General features: G+C 40.7%; 1 protein-coding gene across 1 annotated transcript in view; it reads left to right on the forward strand.

Annotated features, from left to right (window-relative positions):
* WWC3 (WWC family member 3) overlaps positions 1 to 19,546 on the forward strand; it is a 515,363-nt gene that overhangs the window by 390,190 nt on the left and 105,627 nt on the right. The gene's annotated exons all lie outside the window — the stretch shown is intronic.

Below are 19,546 nucleotides of genomic sequence, written 5' to 3' on the forward strand. Positions count from 1 at the left end.
TCTTCCTTTATAAACACTTCTTTATCGTTGGTTAACCCTTTGGGGCCATTTATCAAGCTCCGAACAGAGCTTGACTGCTCGTGTTTCTGGCGAGTCTTCAGACTCGCCAGAAACACAATTTATGCAGCAGCGGTCTAAAGGCCGCTGCTCCATAACCCTGTCCATCTGCTCTGAGCAGGCGGACAGGAATCGCCGGAAATCAACCCGATCGAGTACGATCGGGTTGATTGACACCCCCTGCTGGTGGCCAATTGGCCGCGAGTTTGCAGGGGGCAGCGTTGCACCAGCAGCTCTTGGTCCACAAGACCTTTGATAAATAGGCCCCTTTGAGTGCTTTTCCACCTGGGTGCTAAGGTGATTTAAGTTTTTTTTTTGTTTTTTTTAAATTTGATTTTTTTTTTTACTTTTGTATTTTTTTTTCCAGATCCCCAATACTTATACCATTGGAAAGGTAACCTTTCCAACGGTGGGTCTTGGGGGTCTGTAGCTGCTTAGATGCCTGAGATACAGACATCTAAGCAACATGCTCCCTTTCTCTATACTTTGTATTGTACATTTTTAATAAAGTTGCGTGGTGACGTCATTGCTCAAAACATGAAGCCCCGGCAATGCCTGTCACTATGCAGGCCCGATCTCCAGTGTAGGAGCGGGTGGGAGCCCCCAGATCTGGCTCAAGGTGGGAAAGTTCTAGCGACGGCTCTGAGCCGTCGTTAGCACCAGAGTGGGAAACTCGGCGACAGCTCAGAGCCGTTGTTAGCACTCAAGGGGTTAAAAGAACATGAAACACATTTTTTCTTTCTTGATTCAGATAGAGCATACAATTTTAATGCCAATGACAAGAGGCATATATGTGCAGCCACCAATCATCAAGTAGCTACCAGGAGTGCATTGCTGATCTTAAAGGGACATAAAACCCCAAATTTGTATTTCATGATTCAGACAGAACATTTGATTTTAAACAACTTTTCAATTTGCTTCTATCTTCTAAATTGCTTCATTTTCTTGGTATCCTTAGTTGGAAAGCATATCTATGTAGGCTCAGGAGCAGCAATGCATTTCTAGGAGCTAGCTGCTGATTGGTGGCTGCACAAAAATGCCTCTTTTCATTGGTTCATCAGATATCTTTAGATAGCTCCCAGTAGTGCAATTGGAATTGTGTAATTGGAAAGTTGTTTAAAATAACATGTTCTGTTACAAACTCTATACTCTGCCCCGCAGGCGGCGGTACTAATTAATGGCGTGCCATCCCAACTCTTTGTCCTGGAAAGAGGTACGAGGCAGGGGTGTCCGCTTTCCCCTCTCCTCTTTGATCTAGCGCTAGAGCCCCTTGCAGCGAAAATTAGACTGGACACCAAAGGCCTCATGATTGAAGACGCCACATTACACTTGTTACTTTTTGCAGATGTCATGGTCCTGTATATACAGGATCCTAGATCGAATGTTCCAATACTAATGGACATCATCACAGATTTTGGCCGAATATCGGGATACAAAGTGAACACAGATAAAACGGAACTCAGTTAGCTGACACACACTAACGGCTAGATTTAGAGTTCTGCGGCCAAAGGGGTGCGTTAGCTACGCGTGCTTTTTTTCTCCCGCACCTTTTAAATACCGCTGGTATTTAGAGTTCACAGAAGGGCTGCGTTAGGCTCCAAAAAGGGAGCGTAGAGCATATTTACCGCCACTGCAACTCCCAATACCAGCGGTGCTTACGGACGCGGCTAGCTTAAAAAATGTGCTCGTGCACGATTCCCCCATAGAAAACAATGGGGCATTTTGAGCTGAAAAAAAACCTAACACCTGCAAAAAAGCAGCGTTCAGCTCCTAACGCAGCCCCATTGTTTTCTATGGGGAAACACTTCCTAAGTCTGCACCTAACACCCTAACATGAACCCCGAGTCTAAACACCCCTAACCTTACACTTATTAACCCCTAATCTGCCGCCCCCTGCTATCACTGACACCTGCTCCGTACACCGCCGCAACCTACATTATCCCTATGTACCCCTAATCTGCTGCCCCTAACACCGCCGACCCCTATATTATATTTATTAACCCCTAATCTGCCGCCCTTAACGTCGCCTCCACCTACCTACACTTATTAACCCCTAATCTGCCGACCGGACTTCACCGCTACTATAATAAATGTATTAACCCCTAATCCGCCTCACTCCCGCCTCAATAACCCTATAATAAATAGTATTAACCCCTAATCTGCCCTCCCTAACATCGCCGACACCTAACTTCAAGTATTAACCCCTAATCTGCCGACCGGATCTCGCCGCTACTATAATAAAGTTATTAACCCCTAAAGCTAAGTCTAACCTTAACACTAACACCCCCCTAAATTAAATATAATTTAAATCTAACGAAATAAATGAACTCTTATTAAATAAATTATTCCTATTTAAAGCTAAATACTTACCTGTAAAATAAACCCTAATATAGCTACAATATAAATTATAATTATATTGTAGCTATTTTAGGATTAATATTTATTTTACAGGCAACTTTGTAATTATTTTAACCAGGAACAATAGCTATTAAATAGTTAATAACTATTTAATAGTTACCTAGTTAAAATAATTACAAAATTACCTGTAAAATAAATCCTAACCTAAGTTACAATTAAACCTAACACTACATTATCAATAAATTAATTAAATAAAATACCTACAATTATCTACAATTAAACCTAACACTACACTATCAATAAATTAATTAAATACAATACCTACAAATAAATACAATTAAATAAACTAACTAAAGTAAAAAAAATAAAAAAGAACTAAGTTACAAAAAATAAAAAAATATTTACAAACATTAGAAAAATATTACAACAATTTTAAACTAATTACACCTACTCTAAGCCCCCTAATAAAATAACAAAGCCCCCCAAAATAAAAAAATGCCCTACCATATTCTAAATTAAAAAAGTTCAAAGCTCTTTTACCTTACCAGCCCTTAAAAGGGCTTTTTGCGGGGCATGCCCCAAAGAAAACTGCTCTTTTGCCTGTAAAAGAAAAATACAACCCCCCCAACATTAAAACCCAACACCCACATACCCCTAATCTAACCCAAACCCCCCTTAAATAAACCTAACACTACCCCCCTGAAGATCATCCTACCTTGAGTCGTCTTCACTCAGCCGAGAGCCAATCAGATTGAGCTCGCATTCTATTGGCTGATCGGAACAGCCAATAGAATGCGAGCTCAATCTGATTGGCTGATTGGATCAGCCAATCGGATTGAACTTGAATCTGATTGGCTGATTCCATCAGCCAATCAGAATTTTCCTACCTTAATTCCGATTGGCTGATCTTTTACAGGCAAAAGAGCAGTTTTCTTTGGGGCATGCCCCACAAAAAGCCCTTTTAAGGGCTGGTAAGGTAAAAGAGCTTTGAACTTTTTTTAATTTAGAATAGGGTAGGGCATTTTTTTATTTTGTGGGGCTTTGTTATTTTATTAGGGGGCTTAGAGTAGGTGTAATTAGTTTAAAATTGTTGTAATATTTTTCTAATGTTTGTAAATATTTTTTTTATTTTTTGTAACTTAGTTCTTTTTTATTTTTTGTACTTTAGTTAGTTTATTTAATTGTATTTATTTGTAGGTATTGTATTTAATTAATTTATTGATAGTGTAGTGTTAGGTTTAATTGTAGATAATTGTAGGTATTTTATTTAAGTAATTTATTGATAGTGTAGTGTTAGGTTTAATTGTAACTTAGGTTAGGATTTATTTTACAGGTAATTTTGTAATTATTTTAACTAGGTAACTATTAAATAGTTAATAACTATTTAATAGCTATTGTACCTGGTTAAAATAAATACAAAGTTGCCTGTAAAATAAATATTAATCCTAAAATAGCTACAATATAATTATAATTTATATTGTAGCTATATTAGGGTTTATTTTACAGGTAAGTATTTAGCTTTAAATAGGAATAATTTATTTAATAAGAGTTAATTTATTTTGTTAGATTTAAATTATATTTAATTTAGGGGGGTGTTAGGGTTAAGGTTAGACTTAGCTTTAGGGGTTAATAAATTTATTAAAGTAGCGGTGAGGTCCGGTCGACAGATTAGGGGTTAATACTTGAAGTTAGGTGTCGGTGAGGTTAGGGAGGGCAGATTAGGGGTTAATACTATTTATTATAGGGTTATTGAGGCAGGAGTGAGGCGGATTAGGGATTAATAACTTTATTATAGTTGCGGCGAGGTCCGGTCGGCAGATTAGGGGTTAATAAGTGTAGGTAGGTGTTGGCTACATTGAGGGGGGCAGATTAGGGGTTAATAAATATAAAATAGGGGTCGGCGGTGTTAGGGGCAGCAGATTAGGGGTACATAAGTATAACGTAGGTGACGGCGGTGTGCGGTCGGCAGATTAGGGGTTAAAAAATTTTATTATAGTGTCGGCGATGTGGGGGGGCCTTGGTTTAGGGGTACATAGGTAGTTTATGGGTGTTAGTGTACTTTAGAACACAGTAGTTAAGAGCTTTATGAACCGGCGTTAGCCCAAAAAGCTCTTAACTCCTGTTTTTTTTCTGCGGCTGGAGTTTTGTTGTTAGATTTCTAACGCTCACTTCAGCCACGACTCTAAATACCGGCGTTAGAAAGATCCCATTGAAAAGATAGGATACGCAAATGGCGTAGGGGGATCTGCGGTATGGAAAAGTTGCGGCTGCAAAGTGAGCGTTAGACCCTTTAATGACTGACTCCAAATACCAGCGGGCGGTAAAAACCAGCGTTAGGACCCCCTAACGCTGGTTTGGACGGCTAACGCAAAACTCTAAATCTAGGCATAATAGCGTACCTGATTTACAATATAGCTTCAAACCAGTAGGGAAAACCTTTAAGTACCTGGGAATTAAACTGTCCCGAAACCCGGCAGACTAGTACAATGCTAACTACACCCCATTAAAAAAGAGGCTACAGACCTCATGACCCATTGGGCAAAACTACCACTCACAATATCAGGGAGGATAGGGCTCATAAAGATGATACTCTTCCCAAAGTTACTGTACATACTGCAGATGTTACCACTGGTTATAAATAAAACAGACTTGAAATTCTGGAACTCATTAATATTCTCATTTATCTGGGCCAATAAAAAGCATAAAATCAACTCAGACAGTCTGAAGAGCTCAATTGGCTCGGGGGGTATGGGGGGGAACCATTTCACCATACCCACCTTAGAGCAACATTTAATTGAACCTTGGTCGCTAGCCATGCTTCCACACTTAAATGTAGCGAAAGCAGACAAACTCCTGACACACTACCCCCTGATTCAACAACCCCTATACGCATGGAGAAAAATTTGTCGCAAATTGAAGCTCAATCATGAGGTAAACAAATACATCCCCTTACAGGGAAACCCCAATTTTATTCCGGGGATGACCACACGGACATTTCAAATTTGGAAGACCCTAGGTATACACACAATATCGAAGATGCTAGAGGGGATTGGGGAGACAACACATCCATTTGCACACCTCCAGGCTCTTATGCCCTACCGCAAACACATAATTTCGCTTACCTTCAGGCAAAACATTATGTAACTACACTGCTTAAATCTGGAGACTTCCCCAATGGAGATAACATTATTTATCAGTCTATTTATAAGTCTATTTCCCCAATCTATAAAGCACTACTAGCCTCAGACAACGAACATACTCAGAAACATATCAGCGGGAGATGATCAAGGCTACTAGAGACAGCTGTCTCCATGGCACAGATCAAACAAAGCATTCAAAGGGTACACCATGCCACACTCTCAATTGACCTTAGGGAGTCACACACTAGGCTTCTTGGAATGGCATATGTCACACCTAAGTTATACAAGAACTGGGAGGTGGAATCTGCTCCATATCATATGGGCCTGCCCCAAATTAATGAAATTCTGGGGGATGCTACATTACTGGCTGAATTCCCTTAATATTTGCCCCATTCACCCCCCAGACGATTATATTTCTAGACTGCCAGAACCTCAACAAAACAAATACGTTGTTCACGCATAATGTTATCTTACAGGCCAGAAAGATTATCTTTAAGCACTGGTTAGATAAAGACGCCCCGACCTTGACGCAGTTAAAAAGAGAAATACACAAACAATTGCTGTATGAGCAGGCAGACACTGTGGGAGACGTACCAAGACGTACTAACTACTTTATGAAAAAGTGGGAGACCTACTTACATACCCTTGAACAACCCCAACAAGCAAGAATATTATTCCGTATACGTAATTCAGAATACATCCTTGAGGCACAACTAAGGGGGGAATGGCAACTGGACTTCGGAGAGTAAATTTCCTTATTGGGATAGGGCTGGGATACGCCCATTAGGAGTTGGATCTATGACACCCTGGGGGGAGACAGTCTGAAAAGAAAGGCCGGCTGATAGGTAGAACAACATAAAATGTAAGGACATGCATTGTTGAAGTTTGCTCACAAGAGACATGTATACTTTTCTATATTCAAGCTAATTTGTAAATCTCATTGCCATTTGATGATGTTTGGTTCAGCACCCTGTGGAACACATGTTTGATGTATCTCCTTTTGAATAAATAAAGAATTATAAAAAAAATTAAAAATAAATAACATGTTCTATTTGAATCATGAAAAAAAAAAAAAAAAAAAAATGTTGGGTTTCATGTACCTTTAAGCCTATCTAGATATGATTTTCAACAAAGGATATTAAAAGAACAAAATAATATAGATAATAGTAGTATATGGGAAATTTGTTTAAAATTGCATGCTCTAGCTCTATCATGAAAGTTTAGTTTCTATTTTTATGTCTCATTAAGTAAGGGGGATTTCCCATTTCAGACATAAAACCATTAAATGTTGATGTGATTCATTGCATGAAAAAAATTGTGAAGTGAAAGTTTATAAATTTATAATTGAAATTGAAACTTTAACAGCCTTATCTGCTGTGTACTTCATGTTATTGCTGATTGGCTAAAAGATGCTTCCTGCTAATCCTCATTGGCTGATAAATACTCATTGAGCATTAGTAGAAAGTACCTATAAGCCAATGAGAACTAGTAGGAAATGCACAACTGATACTTACATACTATTTTACATTTAAATAACGCTTCATATGTTTCCAGCCAAAAATGTCCTCATGTTGAACTGCTACTCAATGCACCTTTATACTGGTGTCCAATGCACATTTGTTCTATTTGGATTATTCATAATAAAATTTAGCCCCTTACGTTTTTTGTCAGCAGTCCACGCCTTGATTGGAGCTCCTAAATTATTTTGATATCTAAAATAAAAGTGACAGCAGACTTTGTCTCCATAATTATAGTTTATTAACAACCCTTACCGTTTACATTCTGTAACTAATCTAGTTTAGTCATAATATGACATGCAAATTTTAGAATTATACTACATTGGTTTAAAAATGAAGGAATTTGTTTTGGAATTGATAGATTCTCAAGACAATGTAGGGAATTGTCTTAATTAAACATTAGACCATCAAGATGCCATTGCTAATATGCAAGGGATTCATTTTCCAAAGCAATTGATATGTATTAATACAAGTTTTTTTTTCATTAGAGGGTATAATTCTGAAATGACTGATTATAGCCTACTATGGGCTAGATCACAAGTGGAGTGAAATGTATAGTGCAGGGTGCATTATCTTTGCATGACCTCACACAAAGCACAATCTGGTATTAAGAGTGGATGGTTAAATATTTTAACAAAAGCATTATAAAGTGGCCAAAACTTTTTTAGTGCACCCTATACTTTTTTTTTTTTTTTTTTTTTTTTTTTTTTTTTTTTTTTTTGGTTTTATAAAACTTTTATTGAAATGTAATTGCGATACAATAAAATGCAGATTCTGGAGACAATTGTACAGTTGGTAGGTGGGTGCCAGTGGCCTCACTCTATGTTAGAGTCCATGGGGTTTAAAGTCCAAGTAGTCCCTGTATTGGGGCATATTAAGTGAGGGGGATCCAATGACAGCCCTCTTAATTGTGGTGAGTTCCCAGTTTGTTAAGACTGTAGCGCAATTGGAAGATAAGTGAGTCCGTACGTTTCAGCTGCAACGTACATGGCTGTAAACAGTTATTAACAATTGTAAACAGTTATAAACAAATAACAAATGCCTTTCTGTCCTTTAGTATCGCCTTACCTGCCTATGTAACATAAGAGTAATGTATAGTGAAGGGGAAAGAGGGAGGGGAAAGGTAAAAAGAGGGGGGAAGGGAGGGGGGGGGGAGGAGAGGGAGAGGGGAGAGGAGGGGAGGGGGAGGGGGGGGGGGGGGCGGAGGGAGGGGGGTTGGTCTGGTCGGAGGCATTGTTCTCTACGGGGTGCCGGGCGGGGTAGAGTGTGACGTCTCTCTCAGGGTATGGGAGAGAGATTCCCAGTAGAACCGGACTTCGTGAAAGAAGGCTAGATTGCCATTCTTGAAGAAGGAATACTCTTCCCCCTCCAAGAGTTCCGAGATGTGGTGGAGCCATTCCTGGGTCGTGGGGGCAATTAAGGATTTCCATTTCCGGGAGATGAGTGCCTTCGCACTATTTATAGTAATTTGTAGGAGTTTCCATCTGATCTTGCAGATCTTACCATATTTGTGGTTCAGGAGGGCAGTGAGGGGTGTTAAGCTAAATGTTGGACCCATAAGCTCTTTAAGGAATCTCTCTACTCTCCTCCAGAAAGGGGAGATCACTGGGCAGTACCACCATATATGGGCCATCGTTCCCACTGCCCCGCACCCCCTCCAGCAAGTGGCGCCTGCTCTTGGGTAAATTTGTTTAATTCTTTCGGGTGTGAGGTACCAACGGAATAGGATCTTATGATTCAGTTCTAAGATTCTAGCTAGGGACGAGGACTTGGAAGTGCTATATAGAATCGCCAGCCATTGCTCTTCAGATATTTCTCTTCCTAGTTCTGCCTGCCAGTGGAGCTTGTATGAGGGGGGTATTGCCATAGGGGTATTGTCCAACATTTTCTTTGCTATGGAAAGGGAGCTACGGGGCGGGGAGCCTGACAGGCACAGCTTTTCAAATGGGGTCGGTTCTCTAGTTAGACTATCCTTGTGGGGTGAGATTTTCAGGAGGTGTGTCAGTTGGGCATATTTGAGCCAGGAGGAGAAGCTCCCCCCAGCTATGTCTGTCATTTGTGAGCGCGTTTTTAGAGTGTGGTTAGAGACTAGGTTGGCAAATGGGGTTGTGTTAGACATGCCGCCTGGGCAATGCCTCTCCGCCAATAGGCCTCCCAGGAATTCGGCGTTGTGTGATATTGGTGTCATCGGGGAGATAGGGGAAGAAATACCCTTGTCTTTGGCTCGTATTATGTCCCAGGTCTTGAAAAGGTGGGCATATAGTTGGGATGTCTTTGCGAGGGGTGGTCGGGCTGAGGGGCTGATCCAAGCTAAAGGGCCCAGGTTAGGTGAGGTTAGAAGGAATGAGTCGATAGATGCCCATGCTTTGCTATTTGTGTTGTCATGCCATTCAAGAACTCTCTGCATCACTATTGCCTTATAATATTGCTGGATCGAGGGTACACCCAATCCACCTGCTCCCAGTGGGGACATAATTACTTTTTTGCTAATGCGTGGTTTAATACTGCCCCAGATGAATGAGTTTAGCATTGACTGTATTTGGTGGAGGTATGTGTTTGGTAGGTGTATTGGCACCGCCTGCATTATGTAAAGCAGTCGTGGGAGGGCTGTCATCTTGACCGCCTGTATGCGGCCCCACCACGAAAGTGGCTTGTTTTGCCAGTTGTCTAGCTCTTTCTTGAGTCTGTGCATAATAGGTATGTAGTTATGTTTAAACAGTTTGCCACTATTTGGGGTAAGATAGACACCAAGGTATTTAATTTTGTCGTAGTTTAGTTTGTAGGGGCAACAATTCGCCAAAGCTGCAAACTGTTGCCTTTCAGTGTTTATATTTAAAATCTCAGATTTCCTAGCGTTGATGAGGAAGTTGGAATGGGCACTAAATCTATCAAACTCTCCTAATAGGTGAGGTAGTGAGGTACTCGGGTGGGTGAGTAGAAGTAGGACATCGTCCGCATAGAGTGTTACTTTATATGTGTTAGGACCTAGCTCTATTCCTGTAATGTTGGGGTTATTTCTGACCTGAGAGGCCAGGACTTCCATTGAGATGGCGAAAAGGAGTGGAGACAAGGGGCATCCCTGCCTCGTCCCATTTCTTATCTCGAAGCTGTCAGAGAGAATACCATTGGCCTTAACACGTGCCGAGGGTTGGGAGTATAGGCTGAGAATTCTTTGGATCATTACCCTTCCTATGCCAAAGGCGGACAGACAAGAATGGAGAAATTCCCAGTCCAGCCGGTCAAAGGCTTTTTCAGCGTCGGTTGATATTACAATTGACGGTGCGTTAGACCGGCTGGACTGTTCTATTAGATGGAGTACCCGGATGGTATTGTCTCGTGCTTCCCTTCTGGGAATGAACCCTGTTTGGTCTACATGGATGATTTCGGGAAGGATTGTGTTCAGTCGTGTCGCTAATATTTTTGCGTAAAGTTTGATATCAGAATTTAGTAGCGAGATAGGTCTATAATTTTCCACTTTTTGGGGGTCCCTGTCCGCCTTTGGCAAAACAATGATATGGGCTTCTAAGGTGTGTTTGGGCCATGGTACCTGCTTATCTATTGTAGCGAACATGGAGGTTAGGTGTGGGGCTAATAGCTGTCTAAACTGTTTATAGTATATGTTGGTGAACCCATCGGGCCCGGGGCTCTTGCGTAGTGGAAGGGATTTTATTGCTAGGAGTACCTCCGAGGTAGTTATTGGGGCTTCCAGGGTTTCTGATAGCTCTGGGGGGAGTACCGGTAGGGCGGCTTCTCCAATGTACTGTTCCCGCGCCTGTGGGGTGGCCGCGAGTGAAGGGCTCGGTAGGTTGTATAAGTTGTTGTAGAAAGACCTGAATTGGTCCACGATTTGGTGGCTGCTAAGGGCTTGATGGCCGGCAGAGTCGATTAGACTGTGTATGTAGGAGCTGAGTTTTTGTTCCTTGAGAGATTTAGCTAGGGAGGGGCCTATCTTATTGGAGGTAGCTAGATACATTTTCTTCAGGAAGAATGCCTTCGTTTGAGCTTCTTTATAAATTAGTCTATTTAAGTCATTCCTCGCCTGTCTCAGTTTATCTGTTAAGTTCTTGTCTTGGGGGGACATTTTGTGCTGTAGCTCTATGTCACGAATGCTCTGTGTCGCGGACCTATATGATTCTCGGTATTGTTTAGTCAGCTGTGCTTTGTGTTTGATTATTTCGCCTCTAATTACACATTTGTGGGCCTCCCATAGGGTGTGCGGTGCTATATCTGGTGTATTGTTTAGTTCAAAATATTCTTTTAGTTTCTCTGCCAAGCGTGTGGACAGCTCAGGTCTTTTTAGCAGTGATTCATCGAGCCTCCACACATAAGGGGAGAGGGGCCTATCTGACCAGTTTAATATGGTTGACACCATGGCATGATCTGTCCAACTAATGGGTTCTATGTCGGCGTCCCTCACTAGGCTGTAGGTGATTTGGTCAGTGAAAATATAGTCTATACGTGAGTAGCACCTGTGTGGGTTAGAGAAAAACGTGTAGTCGCGTTGGCCTGGATGTTTCACCCGCCAAATGTCTATCAGGGTAAGTTTGTGGGTGGTCGTGGTTATGTCTTGGATGGTTTTGAGGGGTACACTGCCTCGGCCTAGGGAGCAGTCAATGCAAGGGTCAAGGGCTACGTTCAAATCCCCGGCCATGACTAGAGAGCCCTTTTGAACCTGGAGTATCTTATTTGCGACTTTTCTGAAAAACTGTGCCTGTTTGGAGTTTGGGGTGTAGATGTTGGCCAGGGTAATAGGTCGATTGTATAGAAGGCCAGTAAGGATTAGCCATCTGCCCCCTGGGTCTGCCTCTATTTGTGACAGTTGAAACGGTAATGATCTATGGAACATAATCCCTACCCCTCCACGCTTGCTGGTATGGGACGCAAAGTATGCAGTGGGGAAGTCTCTATTTGAGAATTTAGGTGAGTTATCTTTCGGGAAGTGCGTCTCCTGTATGAAGACTACATCTGCCTTAGCTCTTTTAAAACAGGAGAGGGCGACCGACCTCTTTGTGGGTGAGTTCAGTCCCCTGGCGTTAAGGGTTATGAGTTTGATGGTGTGTGTTCCGGTGGGGGGGGAGTACTGTGTCGCTGTGAGGGTCATTCTAAGCTAATAGTGGGGAGGGGGAGGTGGGAAGGGTGGGAGCCATACTGGTTCTGTGCTGTGTGTTCACTAGGGGGATTGTACCTTATGTCGAATGGATCCAGATCCCGGGGCTGAGTTTTAGGGTGAGTCGTGCGGGTCCGACCAGACCAGGAAGAAGGGGGAGGGAAAGTAGGTGGTGGTAGAGGCAGTTCAGAGAAGGCATATCTGAAATGGTAAAAGGCAAACGTAAACAAAAACAAAGCAACATGTGTAAAACTTAAACTAAAAGCATAAACATATCTCATGCTACACTTGTAGGTGGATAGGAATGAAAAACAATAAAAAAAGGAGGGGGGGAGTAGTAGGGGGGGAATAAGTAGCTGCTACGACTTGCGGTAGCAGGTCGGCCTCAGAATATGGGGCTGGAATTATGAGGTATAGACACTGCCACAGGGAGCAAACTCTCTGTAGGATGGATAACCTTTCGTCGTACATTTGGCGCATATGGCGCAGCACTCATATACTTGGTTTATTGTATACATAGCACATGTGGCATAATAAAGCATAAACACAATTAACTATTAGTACTATGCAGAGAAGAAAAGAAAAAAAGAAAAAAGGGCATAATAAAACAAAACAGTAACAAAGCAACAGGTAGATGCTTAGGATGTGGCATAATGTCTATATAAAACACACCGCGCTGTGGCAATGTGTAACATGGCCATCAACAGATATAGGTTACTTAACACAAGGTAGTCCTTGCAGTCAGGTGACTGCTCCTTGGTTCGGAGGCATTCCCTTGGAGGGCTTGGTCTTTTTCCCGTGGTGGACAGGAGTCCATTCTTGCCTGTGTGGTCTTGGTGGGCGCTGGTCTTTGGGGTCTTCCTTTAGCGATGGGAGACTGGGTTGCGAGATCTTTAATGATGAGCAGAAGTCATCCAGGTCCTCAGTTGATCTGTAGATTGCAGTTGTATTATCCTTGATCACTTTGAGGCAAAATGGAAAGCCCCATCTGTAGGGGATTCCAAGGTCTCTGAGGTGTAAAGTGAGGTATCTGGTCTCCCGTCGCTTGGCTAGTGTGAGCTGACTTAAATCGGCAAAAAATTGAAGTGCACAGCCCTTGTGTGATATGGGTGATTTCTTCCTCGCCGCTGTGAGGATATCTTCTTTGTCTCTGAAACTTGTGAATTTTATAATTATGTCCCTTGGAGGGGCTGCATCTTTGGGAGTTGGCCTCAAAGCTCTGTGGTACCGGTCGAGCGGATACTCGATTTCTTCTTTGTTATCCATAAGTGTATTAAACAAGGTCTGTAAATAGGAGAGGAGCTCTGGGGTTTTTATGTTCTCAGTGACACCCCGGATTCTAATGTTCTGGCGTCTCCCCCTATTATCCAAGTCTTCCACTTGGTTCTGTAGTTGTGTTATTAAAGTGGAATGGTGGGATGTCTGTTGTGACTGAGCATCCAGCAGCCTATCTGTGTGTTCTGAGTCTTCCTCTAGTTGTGCTATTCTATTGCCAATTTCACTTATCTCCTTTCTAACTTCAGATAAGCTGGATTTTAACATGGAGCTGACTTGGGCAATAAAGTTGTTGAAATCCTCTTTGGAGGGTAGAGATTGCAGGTCTGCTTTAGTGAGCATTGTCTCTGTTGTGCCTGTATCTGGTGTGGGTGATAATGAAGGCAGATTTTCTGAATGTTCAGTTGGGTCTGAAGCAGCCATTTCAACTGCTTTGAAAAAATTATGAACTGTAGGGGTTGCACTGCTTTTGCTGGGTTTTTCAGCTCTGGGTGCCCTCCTGGCTGACATAGTGGGAAGGGAGCCCTTCTGTTGTGATATACTGGTTCAGTTGTTGTAGCTAGGAGCAAGTTTAATGATAGATGGAGCGCCTGCAGGTGTGCATTATCTCCCTCTTCACTAGGTATAGTGAGGCTGCAGTTCCTGTGCTGATGTGACTATCGGCGCCATCTTTGTGTCATGCAGCGCAGTGGTCCGCATAGGGTGCAGGGGTAATTGGTGGGTGATGGAGGTTATATGGCGTGATTTGCCCGTTTGGGGGAGTAGTTACCCCTATGTGAGGTTATTGTGGTGAAGCCAAGATGTGTGTGTTACGTTCTCACCCCTCGCATGGTGTCCGCGTGGCTAGTCAGATGGAGAGCGCTGGTCGTGAGGTGTAGAGTTGCTCCTCCGGTAAGCGGTGTGAAGGCTTTTGTGTGCGTCGCACCTCAGTAGCGGGTGTTGTTAAGGCTCGGTGTGGGCCATGTGGGTAGCCGTCAGAAGGCCGCAGGAGGCCGTGGTAGTGTGCGGTGCTAAATATAACACCGGGTCTTCTCCGCCTCACTTCATGTGATCCCTGGGCTATTGGGAGACAGACGCACTGGTTATTAGCTTCCAGCTCGCAGGTTCTATGGTGTTAGGGCTGCTTTTGGGCCGACCCTACTTCAGAGCTCTACATGCTAGCGACCATCTTGGACGCCGGCTAGCTCCGCCCCGCACCCTATACTTTTAATGCATATTGCAGGAAGTAATATTAGCATGTTCATTGTGCTTGTATTGCAAGTGGTGAGTTAACTGTTGTGCTCCAGCTCAATCCAAAATAGTACTTAAAATTTAGAGCTTTTTAATACCTGGAGTAAACAATTATTATTACTAATATAGCATGAATTACATGAAGAACTCCACTACCTTATCTTAGAGCAACATCAGTTTAGTGCTCACAAGATATTCAACATTAATTTTACTGTGGTCCCCCATAGAAATCTATTATGTGATTGTTTTAGCGACCCACGATATCCAACAATTTAGAGCAACGTAGATTACTGCTCGAGTGATAAAAAATACCTTTTTTTATTTGTAATATGAGCAAAAGAAATAATCTCTAGTGATTGTGCTTAAGTAATGTAAATGCACAGTAGCAATTATATATTTTTGCTCCACTTGTAACCTAGGAGTATGTGTTTAACCCCCACAAAATTATAAACACACAGATAAACTCCAGCAAACATTGTAGTTTCAAAATGGGAAGCTGCCAGTGAGCAAGTCAAAAGCGTAATTTGCATCTCACCCACCAATCACAGGCTGTGTTCTGCTTAGATGCTGTTATGCTTGCAGATACTCAGTGGGAGTTTATCTGTGTTTAACCTCTTTGGGTGGAGTATAGACATAGGTCTCGATTACAAGCAGAGTGGAATTGTTAACATGCAGAGCACAATAATTAATTCTCCATTGAGTATTACACATTGTGGGTTAAAATGTTTTAGCAAAACTAGCACAATAAAGTTATTGGATTGATCAGGGAAATCTCAAGTCTTTTATCACCCCTTACTCCACTCCTAAATAATTCTTTATTTTTACAGATCAAATGTATTAATGTCCCTATAGTACCGGACACACCTTCACACAATCTAAGTTACTTATTGCAAAATAATGGCCAACGCAAACAGAGATGAAAATGGACTTTTTTCCCCCTTTTGATAAATGGTTTATCTACTTTCAAATCATGCTATCAAGTCATGCTATCATGATGGATCCACATCAAGCGGCCCTGATGGGACCACTTACATCATTTGAAAAAAATCTTCATATCCCCAACCATCTCTAAAGCACACATCTCTCTTATTTACAACATTTTGAGAAGAACCTACCAATACTATACACCCACAGTTGGACCTAAATGGGAGACATAGCTCAATATTACTTTAAATGTATCCCAATGGAGTAAAATATTTAGTGCCATTAAGAAATTGTCTATATCCTCCACAATGGTGGAATTAAATTATAAAATATTATTCAGATGGTACCTCTCCCTGCAAAGATTGCACAGTATGTACCCCCAGGGTGTCTTCTCAATGTTGGAGACAATGCAGAGAGATTGGCACTTTATTACATATATGGTGGTCCTGTCCCTCAATTCAATCATATTGGGTCACTATCTCAAAAATATATCAACAACATCATAGGAACTAACTATAAATTTGGGGCTGTCCTTGATTCTTCTTAATCACATACCCAAAATATGATGTGCATACTGTAGACAACATTTCCAATGTATGACACATTGCATTAAAATATTGGTTTCTAGGTTAATAACAATAATTACTGGCACTTAACTTTTGAGGTTGACCATGTCTTATCTCTGGAAAAACTATACTACAGTTTTACAGGGAAACAGGACTTTTATCTTAATATGTTTTTTTATTTGGGAACAAAAATCAATCACACAATAAAGTTTACATTTTTGATATTCTTATTCTTTAACGGTAATCTCAGATTTTTTTTTTTCTCTATGTATCATTACGTATGCTGTCAGCATCCATTGGGAGATTGCTTACTGTACGACCAAGGAGTTGGTTGATGTTTTTCTCCTTTTTTTCCTTATCTTTTTCTTTTCCTTCTTATGTTTCTGTACTATGTTCGTATAATCGTATTATTCAAAGTTGTCAACATTACTGTTTTTTTAAGAAGTTTATGTATTCAGACATATTGTAACAATAGTGATTTGTTTGAATATTGTTACTGTGTATTCTTGTTGATGATGACCTCTATGTGAATGTTTGTTTATTTTCTTGGATATCTTTATAATCAGTTATATTAAAAAAAATGTTTAAGCAAAAGAATGTCTACATGTGTGATAGATATATAGTACACTCTGTACTTTCAATGGATAGTGCAAAGTAGTAGTAACATGTTCATTGTGCTCATATTATACGTTGTTAGATAAGATTTGTGTTCTTATTTAATGCTTTTGAAAACCAGGAATTAACTTTAAAGGGACACTGAACCCAAATTTTTTCTTTTGTAATTCAGAAAGAGCATGCAATTTTAAGCAAATTTCTAATTTACTCCTATTATCAATTTTTCTTCGTTCTCTTGCTATCATTATTTGAAAAAGAAGGCATCTAAGCTTTTTTTTGGTTTCAGTACTCTGGATAGCACTTTTTTATTGGTGGATGAATTTATCCACCAATCAGCAAGGACAACCCAGGTTGTTCACCAAAAATGGGCCGGCATCTAAACTTACATCCTTGCATTTCAAATAAAGATACCAAGAGAATGAAGAAAATTTGATAATAGGAGTAAATTAGAAAGTTGCTTAAAATTTCATGCTCAATCTGAATCACAAAAGAAAAATTTTGAGTACAGAGTCCCTTTAATCACTTGCTATTATGCATTGATATACCCATTAAAATGCTACAGAAATAAAAGAAAAACTCCACTGAAGTTAATAATGAATTTTTTGTGCTCATTAGGCTTTCCATGTTCAAGATATCCAACATGAATAAATGTAGTGCAGTCCCTCAAAGAAATCTATTACCTGCCTGAAATTACGTTTCCTGGCTAGCCAACATAATTACCGTACTGTAGCCTGCACTATACTACTGCTTGTGCAATACATATTAACCACCCATTAGCAGAGCAAAAATGCAAGTGGTATTGAAGAACAATATATTGTGTCCCCACTATTTTTAACCATCCACACTGCTTGCATTTTTACACCCTACTTGTAATCTAGGCCATAAATAGCTATAGCGAGTAGTGCAATAATTACATGCTATAATAAATTAGAGCATGCATTTTTTTTCCTTTACAATGTTCCTTTAAGAAGAAATTCAAAACATGCCTTAAGTTAATTCAAGGGAAAAAAAGGGCATATTCAGACAGTATACATAGAATGTTTACATTCCATTCAATGTAAGCTGCCAAAAAGCATATATGCCATAGTTCCAAGAAAACTAAAATTCTAAGTATTTATGCTATAGTTCTGAGAAAAGCAAGTTCTTAGAACACGAACGCACAAGGGACCAGTGTATCACAATATTGCTATCTATCTATCTATCTATCTATCTATCATATGTGTATGTGTGTGTGTGTGTGTGTATATATATATATATATATATATATATATATATATATATATATATATATATATATACAAGATATATGAAGGGAATAGCAGAAACCAGCGAGTCTCAAAGTGCCTGCAAATCAACAATGTTCTTTATTATGGAGATGTTGTAAAAATATCAGAATAAAAGCAAATAGCCCCTCACAGCCAGGAAAAACATCCTACGCGTTTGGGCAGCCCTCTGCCTAAATGCATGGACATAACTACAATGGTTGTAGATGCTACTTAAATACACCTGAGGTGTGATCAGGCCCTGGCTGTGTTCTTAAAGGGACAAAACCATATAATTTGAAGAAAACAAACAGCATGGATGTGCTTACAGAATTAAAGCGAAAACATAGGTATTTAAACAGACCATAAACTGTCATCATACATAATAATGTCATTGTAAATATACATATGCCTAATAGCAGCCCTGCTAAGTAATTAACAAAAATTGGAAGAGATAGAAAAGGAAGAAAAAAGACATCAACCACTTTAAGTCAAAACCGACTAAACAATTATATCTGTGCTCCTAAGTACTAATTATATACCCCTTTGACATCCACTGTGTCCACTTATGTACTATTTATAGTACACTGTTATTTAAAATGCACTATATAGAAGATGAATGCTTTTCTTATATGTTATGCACCTATTAATGCTATTGGGTTTGAAGGTTGCCATGACTACAGTTTTGGCGCAATTTCACTTCACTGGGGGAGGGGTTACACTGCTTAAAATGCCACTTGGTGGTTGTGTTTGTTTGTCTGAGGAAGGGGAGTGTGTCCCCAAAATGTCACGCTTATTTCATTAAATACATTTTGAAAAGACCAGTGAGTGCCTTCATATATCTTGTATATTTACCCACTGGCACCCTGTCAGCTGTGGATTAGGTGAGAGTGCTCTTTTCTGGACTTTATATATACAGTATCTTAGAAAAGTGAGTACACCCCTCACATTTTTGTAAATATTTTATTATATCTTTTCATATGACAACACTGAAGAAATGACACCTTGCTACAATGTAAAGTAGTGAGTGTACAGCCTGTATAACAGTGTAAATGTGCTGAAAATAACTCAACACACAGCCATTAATGTCTAAACCGTTGGCAACAAAAGTGAGTACACCCCTAACTGGAAATGTCCAAATTGGGCCCAAAGTGTCAATATTTTGTGTGGCCACCATTATTTTCCAGCTCTGCCTTAACCCTCTTGGGCATGGAGTTCACCAGAGCTTCACAGGTTGCCACTGGAGTCCTCTTCCACTCCTCCATGACGACATCACGGATCTGGTGGATGTTAGGGACCTTGCGCTCCCCCACCTTCCATTTGAGGATGCCTCACAGATGCTCAATAGGGTTTAAGTCTGGAGACATGCTTGGCCAGTCCATCACCTTTACCCTCAGCTTCTTTAGCAAGGCAGTGGTCATCTTGGAGGTGTGTTTGGGGTCATTATCATGTTGGAATACTGCCCTGCGGCCCAGTTTCTGAAGGGAGGAGATCA

This window comes from Bombina bombina, chromosome 3 (assembly GCF_027579735.1).
Source record: "Bombina bombina isolate aBomBom1 chromosome 3, aBomBom1.pri, whole genome shotgun sequence".
Taxonomy (NCBI): Eukaryota; Metazoa; Chordata; class Amphibia; order Anura; family Bombinatoridae; genus Bombina; species Bombina bombina.